This window comes from Sparus aurata, chromosome 16 (genome assembly GCF_900880675.1).
Source record: "Sparus aurata chromosome 16, fSpaAur1.1, whole genome shotgun sequence".
Lineage (NCBI taxonomy): Eukaryota > Metazoa > Chordata > Actinopteri > Spariformes > Sparidae > Sparus > Sparus aurata.
The window spans coordinates 25,876,411-25,896,608 of record NC_044202.1 but is presented as its reverse complement, the minus strand read 5'-3'; the positions used below and the strand labels follow the sequence as shown (position 1 = coordinate 25,896,608).

General features: G+C 40.4%; 1 protein-coding gene across 5 annotated transcripts in view; it reads left to right on the top strand.

Moving 5' to 3' along the window:
• LOC115566233 (leucine-rich repeat and fibronectin type-III domain-containing protein 2) overlaps positions 1-20,198 on the top strand; it is a 165,272-nt gene that overhangs the window by 54,784 nt on the left and 90,290 nt on the right. For 4 of the 5 annotated variants that reach the window (XM_030392009.1, XM_030392011.1, XM_030392010.1 and 1 more), the window contains one exon: positions 2,873-3,015. The exons of the other annotated variant lie outside the window; for it this stretch is intronic. The gene's annotated coding sequence lies outside the window, so the exon portion shown is untranslated. The remainder of the gene's footprint in view (positions 1-2,872; positions 3,016-20,198) is intronic. 5 annotated transcript variants of the gene reach the window in all.

Sequence of the window (20,198 nt, the reverse complement as noted above, 5' to 3'; positions counted from 1 at the left end):
GGGAAGAAAAAGAATTATGGAAACACCTTTGGGACTAACAAGTAAGCAGCAAGTGAAAGAATTGGTGCAATCTTGCAGCTTTCTCAGCCAACTACTTTGCTAATGGAGTTGCAGAACTATCTCCTGCAAAGAGGGGAGAGAAGCTCAAATGAGGCAGGGGAATGACATGCAATAGACTGGAAAATATGAGAAGAGAGAGAGATAGGGATGGACTCAAGCTGATGTGTTTATTTGCCGCTGCGGGTGCCCAGCATAAGTCCTGGTGGGCGAATGCATTTTAAGTCCCCAATGCATAAAAAAGTAGACCGAGTCTGTCTCTCACCATCAAAATCAAACATGGCCTCAAATGTTGCTCTATTACAGAAGTTCGTGCAGGGCTTCAGAGGAAGGTTTGGAGTTGAAATCCCAGTCAGTCACAATGCACTTAACTGTTTTTGTCCAACCTTTGAGGCATTAATGTTTGATTTGATACCCAATAAAACACATTATTTGCCATTAGTTCACCCAGGATCCATCACTTTGTAGTTCAGATCACATTATGACCGGTACGCAATTTTCTTTTGCAATTGAAGTGTTATTGTGAAGTAAATTGACTGGGAGATGAAAGTACAAGTGTTATTGAGTGTCATCAAGTGTTTATGACTTAGGATGGAATGAATGGAAGGCAAAGAAAAACTGTTACTTAGTCAGAAAAGACTGCATGCAACAAAAAAACTACCACTGCTGCAGCACTATGAATGTGTTGCATATTTAAAAACCATCCACTCTTGAAAGCTTGCCAAGAAGATTTATAACGTCATAGGTAATTGCTGACTTGCATGTTAATTAATGAAGCAGTGAAACGTACTGTTTCTTGATAACCTTTCATCCTGTGAAAGCTGATAAAGTGTCACACTGACAGTAGGTTTTTAAAAATAGAATTGGCTGGATGGAGTCAAATATGCATTGCCTGTATTAGTTAGAGGCTAGATCAACATGTCATGCAAAGGTGAGGATTGAGGTAAAAAATGTAAGTTAATAATAGGAAGTTTGAAGTGTTGAGTCTGTTGTTGTTAAAAACTGAAATTAATGCTGTGACTGAAGGCTAATGGGCTGTATTGATATGTATTGTAAAGTGTATTGAGACCATGTACCATGGTGATTTTGCACTTTGAATAATAAATTGATTGATTGATTGATTCCTAATGTTATAGCAAATTTTAATTCAATTCAAATAGGCCTACATTAGAAATCTAAAAATGTTTCTGTAAATCGTAGATATATATGTAAATATGTAAATATGCAAATTTCTGTAAATCGTAGGTGTAAATATGTACATTTATGTATTTTTCATTTTATAGTTTTTTTCTATTTTTTATTTTTTTTATTTTAACACATGCTTTAACTAGAGGTGGGAAGCACAGGAATAGATAATGTGTATTTCAGGGGGAATATTCTTTAAATGGTGGACCACAAAGAATAGAGGATGATGAATGGGCTGACTTTCAGTCTACAAACAGATAGGAGGTTCCAAATATTTCAGCACCAACATCAACAATCAGACTGAGCTTTACTGTGGAGCTGCCATTTTGAGAGAAGTATAGCTGATGCTGCCGTGGCTCACTGGATGTCTGTTCTGCTGGACGTTGATACATTATAGAAACTATATAAGGGCACTCGAAGAAATGACTTCAAAGAAGCAACCGAGATAGCAGCTGCCCAATCAGATCTCACTTTAGCAGGATAATAGCATTCAGGTCCCCAGAGGCATAAATGAGGATGTGTCATAAATTATGAATTTCCATGAGAACAGATATGTATGGTGGTGTCATGCAATAATTGGCACAGCACTTAGCTCCAAGTGAAGCTGGCTGGTAGTTGACTGATGTGTGCCGCAGGCTGCTGTCCCAAAAACATGTTGAAGTGATTTGCAAAGTCGGCATGACACAAAGAGGAGCCCCCAATTACCATGTTGACCCCTAGGCACTATGATGTGGCAACCTCATTTAATGACCTGTAGGGCAGCATGCTGGGGAGCACAGCACAGTGGGTTCAAGGTTAGAGGAGCATTTTGAGATGATTGAAGGGGCACTAGAAAACACTGTAATGTAAACATGTACCTGTTTCACTTAACCAACCTACCTATTGCGGGTGCAACACTAATCGCGGGCTCATCACTGTTGATATACATGTCAAAGTTTGAATCCATTTTAGATGTTGGGTTGGTCACTAGATGAATTGATATGACAAAAATGCTACAGTCAGCTTATAAGATGAAGTTCAGGAAAAAGTTAATGACGCTAACCCTAACCCTTTTTCTTACTGATAAAAGGTTTTTCAAAATTAAAAAATAAAACATTAAGAAAACAAGTCCTTTAATACTTTCGAAATTATACCATCTGACAAACCTGAAAGAAAGCAACATTGGTTAGCTTTTAAAGTTATTCTGTTTTTATTGTTAATATCTCAAATGTGTCTCAGTTGTTGCAGCCGAGTTCTATATCAAAACTATTCCTCATCAGACAAAAAGTAGACATTGGTTGCCTGGCATTTTCACACCAGCCCGTCATCACAGGTAATGGACACACCGGTTCGAAATGTCATTGGTGTATTTGGACTTGTCTATCCATAAAATCAACAGAGCTCCCTCTATGGTCAAGTTACAAAGGAATACAATAATTATACGTTTACATTTTCAAAATACAGTCAACGAAACTTCTTTGTTATTTAGGTACACAAACTACTGACATGCTGGATACAGGGGGAAACAGCTTGCCTGGTCCAAAGTTCAAAAATACACTTACCAGATTCTCTCAAACTCTCAAACTTAGACTCCCCCAGTCCCGTTTCTCATCCTCTCCTCTCTCTGCCTCTGCTTGTTGTTTTCCTGCAGGTGAAAGAGTGAACCTCTTCCTCAGCGCACACACACACACACACACACACACACAAACACACACACACAAACACACACAGTCGACACCTCACAACATTCATCCGTGGGAGGAGGGGAAGGACTTGGGATTGTTTGAATCCAAGGTCAGTACACAGCGCACACACACACTCACACACACACACACTCACACACACACACTCACACACACACACACACACACACACACACACACACACACACACACACACACACACACGCACACCCACACACACAAAGTCAGGTTTGAGAACAAATAAATAGATGACAGTAGCATCTTCTTTTCAATTGGCTGTATTTGTATTCAGAGGAGTTCAGTGAGTTGATAAGATATTATGCATGAGCTGCACCACCTTCATGAACAAATATTGGAGAATGAATGAAGAATCCGATCAACATCTAATACAGAAAAATAGGTTTTTAAGAAAATCATGGTTGAGATAGCAGAAAAGAGTTAATTTACAATTCCCAGACATCTCTGTCCTCCCTTCCTTCCTTCCTTGCTCTCTTCCTCCTCTCTTTCTCCTGCTTCCTCTGTCTTCATCCTGTACTTCATCTCTTTTAAAAAATGTCATATATGTGAAGAAAATCACTATTCAACATTTCCAATCGCTTTGTTGGACTGTCCAAGGTTTTTTTCCCTGTGAAGTCCACACACTAGGAAGAATTTTAATTTTAATTGCTTCCCCATAGATTGCGGCTTCACTAGGAAACTAGGTTAATTGCATAATAAGAGAAAGCCACTTGTGACCTTCACTGAATGCTGCCAACCACAGTTACCGCAGCATGCATACTGCAGTGTTGTGCTTGCAGGTATTTAGGAGAAAGGTGACTGGATGTCTGCCGGTTTTATATAAACATTGGCGTCACTTTCAAAAAAGCGTTTTTGACTCATGTCAGTGGTGCAAAGCTTCCCTGACAGGATCATGTTAACAGAGTCTTTCCTCAGCCCACATGTGTCAGCGCTGGGCATCAGACGAATGGAGTTGCTTAGTGTTGTGACTGCACTACTGGTTGATTAGTTTAATCGAAGTTGCTTTGAAGAGTAAAAGTAAACTTCTTGATCTCGAGGGCATCAATACTTCTTTGCTTACTTCAGTTTTGACTGTTTTTCATCTTTCCTTTCTTCTTTATTTTCAAGGAGAGTTGACCAGACAGACTTTTTCATCTATATTCAGGCAGTGGTAGAAAAGAAGGAATTCATCACAGACAGCTCCAACCAGAATCAATCAGACCAGACCTTTTCTTTTTCCTTCCTACTTTCTTTCCTTCCGTCCTTCCTTCTTTTCTTAATTCTTCTTTACTGTGTTTCTACCTTTCTTCCTCCCTACCCAAACATTTGGGGTAGGGAGTTTGTTTAGTCAGGATATAACACTCCTGACTACTGTGTACTATCTAGCGACATCAACTTAGCTAACGTTAGCTAGCTAACCACAGGTAGCTCTGGGAGCGGCTTATCGGACGCTTAATATCCTCGCTGGCTGCGGGTATGCTGGAGGTGTGCGAGTCCTGCCTCCCCACCCTCTCAAAACTGAGGGACAGCGTCTCTGGTCTCAAGGCAGACCTCAAGGAGAAGGACAAAATGGATTATGGATTTCTCCACTATCGCCACGAACCAGGCTAAGATGATCTGCCACCTGAGGACATCCGGCGCTGGTGACCGGAGCACGACGACCATGGACAACACGACCTTGCCATGAACCGGCTCGATCATAAACGAAACTCTGGCACCAGCACTAGCCGAGTCCCGTTGGCACCACCAGGGATCCAAGCCGAAGTCATCGGCACCCTCCACCTCCTGCCTACATCCCGCGGAGCCACTGTGCTTCATACAGGAGGATGGAGTAGAGGCTCCGGTGAGCTCAACGCCACTCAGGCAGGGGAACACTGGTCAGTGGTGCACAGGGGCGCTGGGGCTCGTCCATCTCCTCCTCCTCCGCCTCCGGATCTGCCACTGGATAACAGGTATGACATCCTAAGCCTGCAGGACTTCCCTCCCGTGGGTGCGCTGTCGGGCTCGCCTCCGAGACCTGCCCATCCAGCTGGTCGTGGCTCTCAGCAGTCCAGGATCCGGGGTCCACCCATCCAGCCAGGAGAAACTGCGGCCCGGCGCCATAACCCTCCGCCGCACCTCCAGGCAGCCAGTGGAGCGGCACACCCCGTCTGTGCTGGTCTTCGGGACCTCCATGGTTAGGCACGTGGCAGCGCACGGTGGCCGGAGCTTCTGCCACCCTGGAGCCAGCGTCAAGGAGGTTGCATCCTCGGCCCTTCAGCTGAGTGAACAGCACAGCTCGGCCTCCACGCTGGTCCTGGAGGTCCATCAGCGACCTTAAAAAACAACAGTCGGAGGTACTCAAACAGGATTTCGTCTCCCTCGTGGATTGCCTGCTGGACACGGGGAAGTGGCTAATTATCGCCGGCCCGCTTCCCCCACCTCGGTATGGTGACGTCACCACCAGCCGCCTTCATCAGCTGCACCTGTGGCTGAAGGGGTACTGCCTGACAAATTTGACAATTTTGCAGCGTTTTTAAACAGGCCTCGCCTTTTTAAACAGGACGGCCTCCACCCAAACCAGAAGGGATCACGGCTTTTATCTGTTAACATTGACCTGACTGTCCGTTCATGCACCACACCCACCTCCTGACTCACGGTACATACACATGCACACTGACACTCTACCCCTCACTCACCTTCACCCTCCCCCTCCTACACTTTACACGCCCCCCGTTCAGTCGCCCCGGAGGCAAAGGACAACATCCATACAACTGAGACCAAACTTTCATACAGACAAATTAAACCCAGTACTGTTTTTAGACCAAACTGTGTTTTTAACATTCCTTTAAAAAGACATGATGAGCGCACGTTCAGCACAGACATTAAAATGGCTATGCTGAACGTGCGCTCTCTTTTAAACAAATCTTTTATCATAAATGATGTAATTTTAGATAACAACTTAGATAGCATTCTCCTTACAGAGACATGGCTTGGCACTGATGCACCTGTTGTTCTCACTGAGGCTTCCACTCCAAATTTTAACTTTTTATTTTCTACTAGAGGGGGACAAAAAGGAGGTGGAACTGCATCAATCACTAAAGACACCATGTTGTCAAATTAAGTACTTTTTAACAAATATTTATCATTTGAATACCATGCCTTTGTTTTTAGCAGCCCCCCCATCCTCTGTATGACAGTCTACAGACCACCCCGCTATTCCACCTCTTTTAACAGTGAATTCTCAGAGTTATTATCAATTACCCATAGCAATTATAACAAAATATTAATAACGGGTTATTTTAATTTACACATAGATAATGTCTCAGATCCAATGTCCAGAGAATTTTTAAACCTTCTACATTGCTTAGATTTTAACCATGTCACACAGCCGACCCAGAGCAGGGGGCGCACCTTGGACCTGGTCATAACCTATGGCCTGTCCATTGGTGTGCCCTCTGTTGTGGACCTGGCTGTGTCCGAGCACTTTTGTGTGTTTTTTTACAATCACCAGTTTTAACAAGCGGGAGGCCCCAGTGAGAACAGTGAGGAAACGCTACCTAACTTCTGAAGTGGCTGCAAATTTTATCCAGATTTTACAGAGCACTCCTGCAGAAATTTTACCAGCACCATGTGATTTTATTTTTGACAGTTTTAGCCATAACATAAAATCAGCGCTGGACTCAGTGGCTTCACTTGTAATAAAAACCATTAATACAAGACCGACACCCCCGTGGAGAAATACAGAAATTAAAAAACTGAAGAGAGACTGCAGGAGTGCTGAGAGGAGATGGAGAAAAACAAAATTAACAGTTCACTATGAAATTTTACGTGGACACCTCAAAACCTATTATAATGCAGTCAAACAGTCAAGAATCTCCCATTTCCAAAAAATCATCAACGAACATAAAAACAGCCAAAAATTCCTCTTCTCCACAATTGACCTTTTAACAAACACAAATTTTAATAGATCCTCCAAAACACCAACTGACACCCTCTGTGAGGACTTTGCAGACCACTTCAGAAGTAAAATCAATGACATCAGATCGAGTCTTTTACCTCAACAGATTTTAAATGTCGACACACCTGGATCATTGATTTTACCCAAAGAAACACTGGAAAGTTTTGCCCTGGTTTATGCGAGGACACTTGGTCTTCTCCCAAATAAAGCCCACAACCTGCCTATTAGACCCAATTCCCACACCATTTTTTAAAACGCTTTGTGGATTCTTTGAGGATCAGCTGTTATACATGGTGAATCGCTCTCTTCAGACGGGTGTCTTCCCCGCCTCCTTTAAAACGGCGGTGGTGAAGCCCCTTCTGAAGAAGAGCAACCTAGATGTGGGGTTCCCCAAGGGTCAATTTTAGGTCCACCTCTTTTTAATCTGTCATCAGGAGGCACGGCATCAGTTTTCATAGTTATGCTGACGATACGCAACTGTACATCGCCGTGTCTCCTGATGACACAGGGCCTATTGATGTCCTTTTTAACTGCATTTTAGATATCAAGACATGGATGGCAGCAAATTTGCTACAGCTCAACCAGGACAAAACAGAGGTTTTACTCATTGGTCCTGAAGGCCAGAAAGAGAAACTTTTACCAACGTTAAAGGATTTTAAATCCTGTAAAAAACCTGGGTGTGATTTTTGACTCTGAGCTCAGTTTTATTCCACACATCAAAAATATAACAAAGATCTTTTACTAGTTTTTAAGTGCCTTAATGGTCTTGGGCCTTCTTACCTATCTGACCTGCTTTTACTCTATCAGCCCCCTTTTGACCATACCACAGGTTAGTGCAAAAAAGCACGGGGAGGCGGCTTTCAGTTATTATGGGCCCCAAATGTGGAACAGCCTGCCGGAGAACCTCAGGGTCGCGGAGACTGTTGAGGTTTTTAAAAAGAGGCTCAAGACCCACCTTTTTAACCAGGCTTTTAATTGTCTTTTTTTTAATTCTTCTTAATTGCTTTTATGCTATGCTAATCAAAGCACTTGTATCCTTTATCCTTTTTTACTGTTTTAATCTCTCACGTTTTTAGCTTCTATGCTTTTATGTTTTAGTCTTGTGTGTTTTTAGCCTTTATGCTTTTATGTCTTAGTCCCTCATGTTTTTAGCCTCTATGTTTTTTGCTTTATTTTACTGTTTTAGACTGTCAGTTTTCAATCTCCAGTGTTTCCTCATGGGAGCCTGCTAGACTGGGAGTTGTCTCTGGTCTGGCCATTGGGGGTGCTGTCCCGTGGGCGGTTTCAGCCCGGGCGGCTAGGGGGCTCCGCACCGTGGTGTGGGGCCTCCTGTCTGCCCGGGTTGGGGCGGTCCCTGTGGCGGCGCTCTCTGCGGCCTTGGAGCAGGATCTCTCTCAGTGTGGTTGGCCCCCCAAAGCTAGCTTCCTCCATGCCTCAGGTCTCGCTACCCAGCCATGTCTCTCTAGTGACAGCTAGTGTATGTGTGGGTGTGAGTGTTTGAGTCTGTGTGTCTGTGTGCGTATGCGTGAGTGTGTGTTTGTATTTGTGTATGTCTCTGTGCATGTCTGTGGGGGTGGGAGAGTTGGGTTCTTTTAATTTTCTTCTCTTTTTATTTGCTGTTTCTCTTTTCTGTTGTTGTTTTTAACCTCTGTAAGGCACTTTGAGCTACTCTTCTGTATGAAAAGCGCCATACAAATAAATATTGATTTGATTTGATTTGGTCTTTCTGTTCTTCCTACCCACCATTGTTCCATCTCTCCTTTTTCCTAACTTTTGTTCATTCCTTCTCTTACTTTGAATTGAATTGAATTGAATTCTTTATTGTCATTGTAACAAGTACAACGAAATTAAGTGCAGTCATTTCAGTGCAAATAGAGCTTGATAAATAGTAAAAAAAAAAAGTAGAAACAACACATAAAAAACAATATAAAAAACACGTGTGAAAAACACTTCTGTCTTGTATTCCTTCCCTTTCTCCTTCCTTCCTTCCTGCATTTTATGTCTTTCTTTTTTGCCTTGATCCTTCTTCTCTCTCCTGTCTTTGGTTTCCCCCTTCCTTCTTTCTTTCCTCCTGTCTTTGGTTTATTCCTTCTCTTCCTGCTCTCTCCTTTTGTTCCTTCTTCCTTAATCCCCTTTCCCATGTGTTTCCTTATTTTCCATTTTCTCCTTCCTTGTATATCTCCTTTCTTTCTTCCTTCCATTCTTCTGTCGTTTGTGCATTATTTCCTCCCTTTCTCCACTACTTCTCTCCTTCCTTCTTTCCTGCCTCCAAGCCATCTTTTGTTTGATCCTCCCTTCCTTCTTTCCCTTCTTGCTCTGTCTGTCTGCTTCCCCCATGATTCTCCGCAATTCTGATTTGCTTCCTGGTGCATGTGAACAGCTCTCTCAGAGCCAATGATAGCAGGAGATGAGGTTAGGGCCGTGACATTCCCCTTAGGACCGATGCCTGGCACAGAGTCCTCGTAGAATATTCTGCCAAACTACGTCACAAGCTCAGGATAATAATACCTGTTTTATAGGTTGAGAATCCCAGGGCACTGTGAAGGACAAGCTGGGTCAGATGAAAACAAAGACAGACTGTAAATTGTATTTCATTGCCAGGGACAAATTGCATTCATTCAAAGGTATGAGAACTGAGTTGGTTTGGATTCACAGGGGATTTGATTAGGTCTTGGTCAGCATGCTGATTTCTTCCTGAATACTCCAAATAATGTGAAAATATATTTGACATCTGCAGTGAGTGGCATTCAGCTGTCAGGTGCCTTTCTGGAACTGATATTTAGCTTTGCCTCTAGTTCAATGACAGTAGTCTTAAGTGTAATAGGCAACTCGCTTGGTTGTTAAAACAGATCAGCAGTATTGGTAATGCTCTCGCTAATGGACAAATAAGGTAGAGCTAATTAAATGTAATGAGCTGTATTGAACTGCAGCCGCATTTAACTGACAACATAAACAAAGTTTCACATCTCTGCATTAAACAAATAACATCCAACTAATCGCACATCTTCTAGACAGTACAGGGGGGCAATCTAAACTGAGAAACATCTCTGTACATTTAAATTGCCTCATTTACAGCATATTTTGTGGCTTGTTGAACCACTTCCATGTCATCCTGCATTACAAAAATGAATAGAACAATCGCAATATTTGTTTACAATGTTATCAATGATAATGATGAAGTCACAAATAGACAATTTAGTCCTGAAATAAATGTCACATTCTCCTGGTGCTTTTAATCTTTCCAGAAACAGGCTCCTCGCCCAGAGGAGGATGATATTCAGTCTATCACATCAAACACAGACTAATTGATTTGCCAAATAAAGATCTTCCCACAGTGCCCCCACCACTCCACACACACATACACACACACACCTACACACACACACACACACACACACACGCACACACACACACACACTCCATCCTCCATAATATGAATTTTAATAATAGCCAATGCAATATTGATGTGATCTCAATATGTCACTCCTCAACATATTGAGAAAGTGGAGTTTAACTCTCTGTGGAGTGATTGTTTTACAATGTAATGAGCTGAGGCTATTTGATTAGAGGGGTGCTTAGACTTTTTATCTTTCAATCCCATGGTTTCACTTTTGAAGTTATGTCTTTATTAAACACTGGCAAATAATGCATTTCCATAACTGTTACTTTTGAATGTCAGGCCACCATTTAACCACTATTAGTTTTGTTGACTCATTGTCAAACTCAGTAGACAATCATCAAGTTGAGTGAGTCTTATCGGGGAAGAAGGAAAGGTTTGACTGCTATTGAGAGGCTGGCAAGTTGCTCTTTTACAGTTTTTCTCAGTCGCTTTGATGCTTTTCTCAGATCAGAATGAAAATTCTCATAACTATTAGTTCAACCTCCACAACATTCGGTCATTTGTGCACATCATAGCAGCAATTCCTCCTTCCTCTGAACAAATTGCAAATGCTGTTGGACATGTATCAGTTACTTTCATACAATTCTCTGCTGTTTTATGACATTATCATTTGTTTATGTCATGTCAGTCAAAATGAACTATACTTACGGATACTGAATAGTCATTCCCAAGAAAACTAATAGTCTTCATTTCATTGCTTGAGTCATTACATACAAAATTGTTGAACTAGTTATCAAATTCTGTCAAGCAAATTTTATACCTTTATCATTTTTTCCTGGAAAAAACAACAATTGCTCTCAGGTGAACTTCAGCGTTCACTCTGAGGGAGGTGTGTGAAGTATTAGTTGTAACCAATGACAAGCCACTTGTTCACAGTTACTCATATCAGGGATGAATCCCATGAACCCTCACTTGGCAAGCATATATGAACCGAGCAGGACATAGTGTGTACCATTTCTACAATTCTGTGACACAGAAATGGAAGGTCAGCATCGTGGAAGAGGGGTGAGGATGCGGGGAGGAAGGGGAAGGGGAAGGGGACAAAACAGGGAGAGAGGGAGAAGAGGCCAAATACATATATGTATTAGGCAGATTCCTAATGAAATTAGGGCTACAGTTGTGGACCATGTTGTCAATACGGCCTCACAATGGCTGAGGCTGGTCGGAGGGTGCAACCAAATGTTGGAAGAACCACTGTGAATTCAATCATTCAAATATTTCGTAGGGAGAACAGGTATGTATAGTATTGGACAGTAATCCAACATCTCATAATATCTCATGTTTACTATTACTGTAATTTTACTCTGCACCACATAGCATTGAAAGACAACCTCCCAGAGGTGGAAGAGGGCTGTCTGGATGTGCCAGAATGATTTACCTATGTTCAGTTACAATATGTACTGTTATATTGTTCACATTTGTGCACAGCTCTACCAAAAGGGTGTTTCTTATGTTTGTTTTAAATAAGTGACTGTAGTGTATTTTTCTTTTGCACAATGCTGTAGAGTTGCAAAGAGCATATACAGTAAAAATGTGAAACGTACGTATTCAGTGTCTTGTACTCACTTACTCCCCTAACTACAGCAATGTGTAACTTTACTGTAATTTTCAAATGGCTGTACAAGTAGTGTATAGTGCTGTCTTGAGCATTTTCAGGTAGTGTCACCGAGTTCTGACCTTTTCTCTGCATTGGAAAACACTGAGAGAATAAACTGTCATAATGAAAACATGACAAAGCCATTTGACTATCCTGTTCATAAAGATGGTGTCAAGACTTCTCATTTTGATGACACTGGCAGTTTCATTGACATGAATACTTGCTTTTGAGGGATGGACTATCCATTTTGAGCAAGTGACGTGCTTTTGCAGGTGATCCACTAGGTTTTGCAGTTTGCACTAATTGTTCTGAGAAATGCACTAACTGCTGTGCAAATGTTAATAGTGATGTGAGAAAAGCACCAAAGCGACTGAGAAAAACTGTAATGAATTGTGGTGGATTTTAAGGTGAGCTTGAGTAGTGAGATTAATGATGGGGGCCTGATGCTGCTGTAGCGTTGGCCCAATGAACCATATGGCTAAGGGGTGGTTCTGGTTCTGGTTAAAAGATAAACATTTACTGTGTATGTAAAATATAATGGATGGAGCATCTTAGGCAGAAGGGCCTAAACCTGGATTCTTTCTATCGGCCAGTCGGGGTGACTGTACTGGTTGCAAAAAGGAGATATATGTCAGTATATGAACAAATTACCCTACTTCCCACTTGTAATATTACCTCAGTTAACAGTTTCATGATGAGTTTATGGTCTAAATCACCTTAAACCATAAAGTCCTCCTCAAGCATTATGTTGATTTTGTAAATAATAGCCCATTGGTAATACTAACCATCATTAATAAAAGGTAAATGTTGATTAAATTGATTAAACTTAACTCAATAGTTATTTAAGTGTACCAATTGAATGCTTAATGAAACATTAATTAAGCTTATAAACCTTGAACAGTTTTGTAAACATCAGTTCAACTTTACAATAAACAATTTGTTAGCAGTGAATAAAGTATTACTACATATATTTTACTATTCATCAATGAGCGGTACTGTGGTATAAGTGTTACAGTCCAATTTAGAGTAAAATAGATAACGCAACAGGTTCACTTGAGGACATGGCTGATTGATGATTCTGTCTTTTGGTTCTAAATTAGACCAGTCAATATCATCCCAACCTACACTCCAAATAAAGTAACTTCTGGCTCTTAAAAAACAAGAAGGTAATGGCCATAATGCCAAAATCTGGGCTTAAAATGTTTACGTCACACTGGGTTTACACATGCACTGGACATGGACAGTCTCCTGCATTATAGTCAGATGTGCTATGCACCACGATACTGTTACCTTCTTAACAAAGTGATCACCACTTCTTGCAGGACTGTGGGCACTGGACCTAAATTGTGCTAAATGGACACAACCACCCAACATCCGTTTTCAGCTGACACTGTGCTGCTTTTAGTTATTGTCACTTTCCTCTCTGCATGAACTGACTAGCTCAGTACTTAAATCATAAATCAGCTGGTGGGACATGTGGAGTTTGGAATCCTGCTTGGACGCACTGTTGAACACAGTCTATATAACTATACATTGTAAAGAGGAAAAATTCATACTTTCTATGACAGGAAGAAAATAAAACTGTAGGGCACATGACCAACTGCAATGAAAGTGATGTGCCATCAGTTTTTTGAATTACGCATGCATTGGATGCATTGTTTCTTCTACATCTTTTTTGAGTGGGAGTGCTTGGAAGCCTTTCACGAGAGATCTGCGAAAAGAATGTGGAGAAATATGTGATATGCTTTAAACATTGCCCAAACAAATTGAGTTCAAAGAACTAAACCAAACTTGACAGTCAAACAAAATCTGCAACATCCCACAGTCGTGCTGATTATATAAAGACTGGCTGATGAAACTGAAGCAGAGAATCTTTCTGTGCAGCATAATGTTTTTTTTCTTGCCTCCTCTGATCTGCTTTGATCAGAAAATGTCTGGATGGTGAGATCCCTGAATAGCTCAGCCTCCTACAGCATCTGTTTATGAACTTGTCCCAAAACTGTCACCGTGGTTGATGAACAGTAGCACAAGCCCTAGGGATGAAGTTTTGAGAGCGTCAGCCCCCTCCTCAGAAGTCTTTGAATGGTCCGAGCGCTCCCGTATATTAGCTGTTAACCCCCTGAAGCTGCCTGATTTGTGTGTCTTGTTCACCTTCCTCACATGTGGGGATGAAACTGTAAGTGAGCCTGTAGTTAGGGGTGTTGCTTGCGTCAATACAGTTACGGAACAATGAAGTGGCGGGTGGTTAGACAGGGCCTGGGGTTTCACCATGTGCTGCTACTAAGAAATACTTTTTGTTACAGTAGGCGGTGATTCAATAAAGCACTATATGGGATTTTTTGTTTTGATACATTCACAGGAGGGATTGGGATAAGGAGAATAAGATGCAGTGGATGTCTCAGGTGAACTGAAGCCTATATTGTCACTGACTAACCGTTTGGATACCTGGGGGAAGTGCTTGTAATGAAAAATACAGTGTCTTCAAATGCTAACAATCTCATTGCAGGAGTGTGCTTATTTCATTGTGATATGTAGATGTGCCATCCTTTGGGATCCATTTTTATATAATTTGGGGAAATACATATATCTTTTCTGCTCATAAATAAGCATTTGACTGCTTTTATACCAACTATTATTCTATCTAATCTATACTTGAATAATCAAGCTGACAATGAAAATCCAGCACAAGTGGCTGTATTCACTATATATGTGAAGTCTCACTTAAACAGCCAATGAGCTACCCTGGACATTCGCTTGCTTGCCTGGTAAATATTCTCATGAGATGCTACTCAGCCAAATCCTTATATTCTGATAACCATTTGGACTTAAGTTGAATAGGAGGGCAGGTGCTCTTAAAAATGAACAGATAGCCTATTATTCATTTATGTCACAGGTGTAAACACAAAGAATACGCCTGTGCATCCTTGCTCATAACTCTTCTGACATGTCTCCTCCTCACTCCCAGAGAAGCATTTTGGGAACTGAGAAATCTGTTAATATGGTGCAGGAGATCGATTTCTGTGTCACAGGCAGAAGGGCGAAACATACAGGAGATGAGGAAGTGCAAAATAAAGAAATGAGAAGAGCACACAGTTGATGACATATTTACCTAAATACTGCTACCTGAAACATCTAAATATATAAGGTCTAGTTTGTTTTGAAAATTAGATATTATATCATAACAGTTACACTTAAAAACATGTAATTTTATGTATTTGTACCTCATAGATTGCATGATGACATTCTTAGTTTTTATTTACAGGCTACTTCTTTCACATGAACAAATTTGGTGTCCATACACTGAGGCATCAACACTGGTAATTGATTGCAAATGGGTAGATAAAATGTTTTCCTGGAGTTTCCGAGTTATGAGTTCCTTCTGTGTTGCTATATGATAGATTCAACAGTCGCTACATTAACACACCCATAATATTGATATTGATATACACTCATTGATATACATATATATATATATATATATATATAAGGAGGGGGAAGAAAAACAAAGTTATGAGATGACAAGAGCAATCCAAACAATTACACAGGCATGATTGCATATCACGCTTATGAACAACAATTACCATCAAACATTAATTTTGTCATTTCATCAACCTTTGCCAGAAAAAAATGCCGGCTGCCAAAATGTTTAGAGCAGATCATTTCAAACTTTAGAGAACAGCCAAGTCGTTTCACAGCAATGTGATAGCTCAATAATTCCAAATGGGTCAGTGTAAACGCTCTCATTCAAACACTTTAGACACTGCGTTGTCATGGAGAAGTGGTATCACGTTTAATTTCAGTACAGGAATGGCCCTTGTAGTAATTTCATTTATGAGTGATCACATTATCTTCTCATTTGCAGCTCAATACTATTTCTGGCTCTGAATAATGAACGTAATCAACAGGGAAGACAAACATAATGGTATGAAACTAAACCAGACAGTCATATTAGTTATTGTTAACGGGAAGTGCAGAAAAGGTAAAAGTATCTCTGAAAAGCAAGACGGATATCAATGACTCTTAAAGCATTTCATCCCACGGCTGATCACAATCACTCCTGAGCCATCATCCTATCAAAGAGTCTAACAGAATGTGAAATTAGATTGCAAAAATCTCAGCGTTAACCCTAATTCAAGAGTGTCAGACACATGAAAGAGAAGTCTCACGGTATACAGTCATCATAAAACAGATAGCAGCCGCCTGAAAAAAATGTTGCCTTGATTAAAAAGTATTGACTGAGAAAGAAGGGCAGCCGGGCTATTTTCTATTACAGTTTTTATTGATTGCTTTGATGCAGCAGTCAACTCAAACTCCACATTTTCAAAACAGTTAATACACAGGCCGAAACAGTGGCACTCATGGTCAGAATGACTCATTTTGTTTGCAAAAGGCTCTAACCGCGCCAAAACATTTAAAATATGCAACAAAAGCTAATTTTGCCTTCAAACAACACAACTTGCAAACAAGTGTATGAGCTCTTCCAATCAACCATTAGTGTGGACAACAAAATACAAAATACAGCACTCAGTGCGAATCGGTGCACCATTGCTTGTCATTGTGGCCTATTACTCTACGTAGCTTTCATGCCAGTGCCATTTGTTGTCAAATTTGCCTTCTTGCAAAGAATTGAATCCAGAATCAGAAATGCTTTGATGCATTTTTTGATTTCATTGATTCTTTTTTTCAAACTGTGGCTGAAAACTGAAATACTGTAATTATTACACAAAATACATGGAAACCAAAATAAAATCTATTAGAGTATAAGAAAATAAGAAAGCTGATAGTCTCATAGTTCACAAAACATTTCTGCAGCTTCACAGCAAGCATTTTCCTGAACAACTGACCTGTTTACAGTTTTCCTCAATTGTTTACACACATTTTCTGAAAGCATGCCTCATGCTCTCAGAACTCTACACACAAATCAAAAATCACACACACACAACGGGCAAAACCCCTCAATTCTCCTGCAAAATTAAACTTTACATTCAAAACAATGTTATTTCTTCTCAAAATGGTATTTTGTTTTCAAATGACACACACAAACCATCATATGAATAGACATTTATAAGAACCAGTTGAACACTGATGTGCTCAGTGTAAAACACTATGATGAATGGAAAACACTTCTTCTTCATTCATCATAATGACTTAGGCCTTTTTTGTTCAGTTACACTTACTACAGTCAGTACATACATAAGTGTGATGTAAAATATTTGAGAATATTGTTTTTATACTCAGAACACACAAATACACGGTAACAGATATATTTTATTTTTCCCACAAAAACAATGTACACAGTGTACATATCAACCAACACAAAGTGCATATACAACAATATACGGTCTACCTACAAAACAACAGAAGAATTTACTGTACACAGTTACAGTAAAAAAAAAATGAAAAAAAAACTGTGCAGCATGCTCTCCTCTGTTTCGGTCTGGCCACAGCACCTCATCCACATCACAAGCAATGTTTTCCCTGGCCAAGCAGCAAGAGAAACATCACCTAGCATGGTGAATCCAGCCATGAAAAGCACCAACTGCTATATATCCACATGCATCTTCCATAGCTTGGAGAAGGGGTATACACATTTGTGGATTTTTGGATTTCGGTCATACACTTTACAAAAAATTCTCAATAGGATTGAGGAATGGAGAATATGGAGGGAGATAAAGCGTGGTTGGGCAGTGAACCAGTTACGAACCAGAGCAGCCCAGTGGAAACTTATGTTGTCCCAAATGACAACGTACCTGAGCTGCTCTGGTGGAATGAGTGTGTTGTGTAGGGTGTCCAGGTGTTTGCCCATTTGATGAGTCAGTGTGCATAGTAGGGCAATTCACTTTAGAATTTTGAATGACAGAGTGTTCTTTGTGAAAGCAAGAGATTTTCTTCATGAAAATTGTGCCAAATGCAGAGAATTGTGTGTAGTGTTTTGAAAAAAGTGTGTTTTAGAACTGCAATTTGAGTGTAAAGCAGGAATTGTGCTTGTAGTTTAGCAGAATTGGTTCAGGGGGTTGGTGCATCAGTTACATGTTGTGGTCATTTTGTCTCAGGTACCAGTTTTTGTGTGTAAACAATTGAGAAAAACTGTAAAAACATAGAAAAGAAGATAAAGATATAAAATATTACAGTAAAGTATAACAATCCATTACTGTAGAGTATAAGAAATACTATTGATACCACTATTGATACTCAGGCTCTTCTGTCTTGACGATGGGGCCACATGGCCTCATCCACATCACATTCATTATCCTCTCTTGCAATGAACCAAGGGAAAAATCTTCTTGCATGCCATCCAACCTTGACATTCCTCTGCACCTATTTCTCACTCTCATCTGCCTTCAATCCATGTTGGCAAAGAACAACACAGCCGCTGCACTTTTTAAGGCCTGTAGACTGATTGCTCATTGAAGATTTGTGTTTAGGAGTGTCAAACAGGTGCTTTAGTGATTTCATACTGATGTTGGTAGTTTCTAATAGTTAGGAACAGATGGTTTCTGTTTGGTTACCATGGCTAAAACAATGGAGTTTGGACTGCTTGAATGACATCTGTGTTAACTGTTCTGCAAAAGGGTGGGGAAAATGTGTCAATCCAATGAGAAAGGGTTAACACATTTGCAAGAGGTGTCTTGTGCTCTGCTGAGACAGTGCTGATGAAAATTAAGTGGATCCCAGTTTGTTTAAACAGGTCAAAGCAACCAATAAAAACTGTAAACATATTAACACACCGGACAGCTTTTATTTTGAAACCGCACGCAGGAAGTTATCCGATGTACCGGTGGAAATCGCGGGACATTTTCAGTTGACAGGAGGAAGATAACGATACTGCGAGGTGAGGTCTGCAGGTCTTTTTTTAGAACGGCAATTGAATGAATCGGAGCAAAGATGCAACGTAGTGGTAAGTGGCTGCATCAATCCAAGTTATCATTTGCATGGGTTAAAGTTCTCCGGCGCTATGACGGATTTCCGTCATTCAAACTTCACAGATCGACTTATGAGATCAGTGTAGGTCAGAGGAGAACATGTGGCTGATTTTTATTGACAGATTGTCACACTCTACAGCCAATGGTATCGTTACCAGCGTGTGCGGCCTCACTTTAAACAATATTATTAATAACAATAATAATTAATGATAATGATGATGAGAAGAAGAAGTAGAAAAATACTGTACTGAAAAGTTCTGTAGATGGTTGATTATTTGAAAGAGTAAAACTTGAGAGAAAATGGCATGGTTTGATTTTTTAGATTGAAAATTACACGGAAAAGACAAAAAACATTTTAAGTGAGAATATAACAGCTGTTCAGATCATCCTCCTCCTGTAAAACACTGTTGGTCAAGTATTTAAACTTGATGTCTGCATTAGAGAACATGGTGTGAGGCTGTAAATCTATTTTTAGCATGTGTCAAGTAAAATGCCCTGTAACATGTTTCACGAATTACAAATTGGGAACATGACTTAGCTACAGCTCGAAAAAACATTCAGTCTAAAGATTTTTGGTGAGAACTGTACTAAGCTAAGAGAATGATAAAAATAGTGAACTAGCCTACAGATGCAACAGATAGCCAATAGAGATGCTAACCTGTAACCTGCTGTAAATGTAGCCAAGGCTAAAAAAACGAAAGGACATGCAATGAATCAGAATATTTTAAGGCCATGTTCAGTGACAGTATGAATTATCCATCAATAATATTATTTGGATGTTTGGATGGATAGGTAATAATGTGACTAAACATGGCATTAAAATATTAGGTCATGACTCAGTAGTATGCTTAGACATTTCATTTTAAAAATTCAACAGAGGATGAGACAGGAGAGAGATATGAAGAGGTTGAAGGGACAGAGACAAGAGGAGAGGAGAGAGAAAGAGCAGGAGAAGGAACCAGTGAGATGCATGTGGAGTCAGGTCCATTATCAGCCCATGACCAGCTACATACAAAGGCCAGAGTCACTACTCAGATGAAGAAAAAGGTAAGAGTTCTTGTAAGCTATGGTATTAGTGTACTTGTTATTACGTCTCTCTCTCTCTCTGTCTCTCTATCACCATAGCCTATACCAAACACTTAATACATACTGTTATAGATCATCTTAGTTGTGGATTTTGGTTCCGGGGGGGGGGGGGGGGACCTCGGTATTTCAAAAATCCTGGCTACGGCCCTGCACACAATTCTCTGCATTTGGCACAATTTTCATGAAGAAAATCTCTTGCTTTCACAAAGAACACTCTGTTATTCAAAATTCTAAAGTGAATTGCCCTACTATGCACACTGACTCATCAAATGGGCAAACACCTAGACACCCTACACAACACACTCATTCCACCAGAGCAGCTCAGGTACAT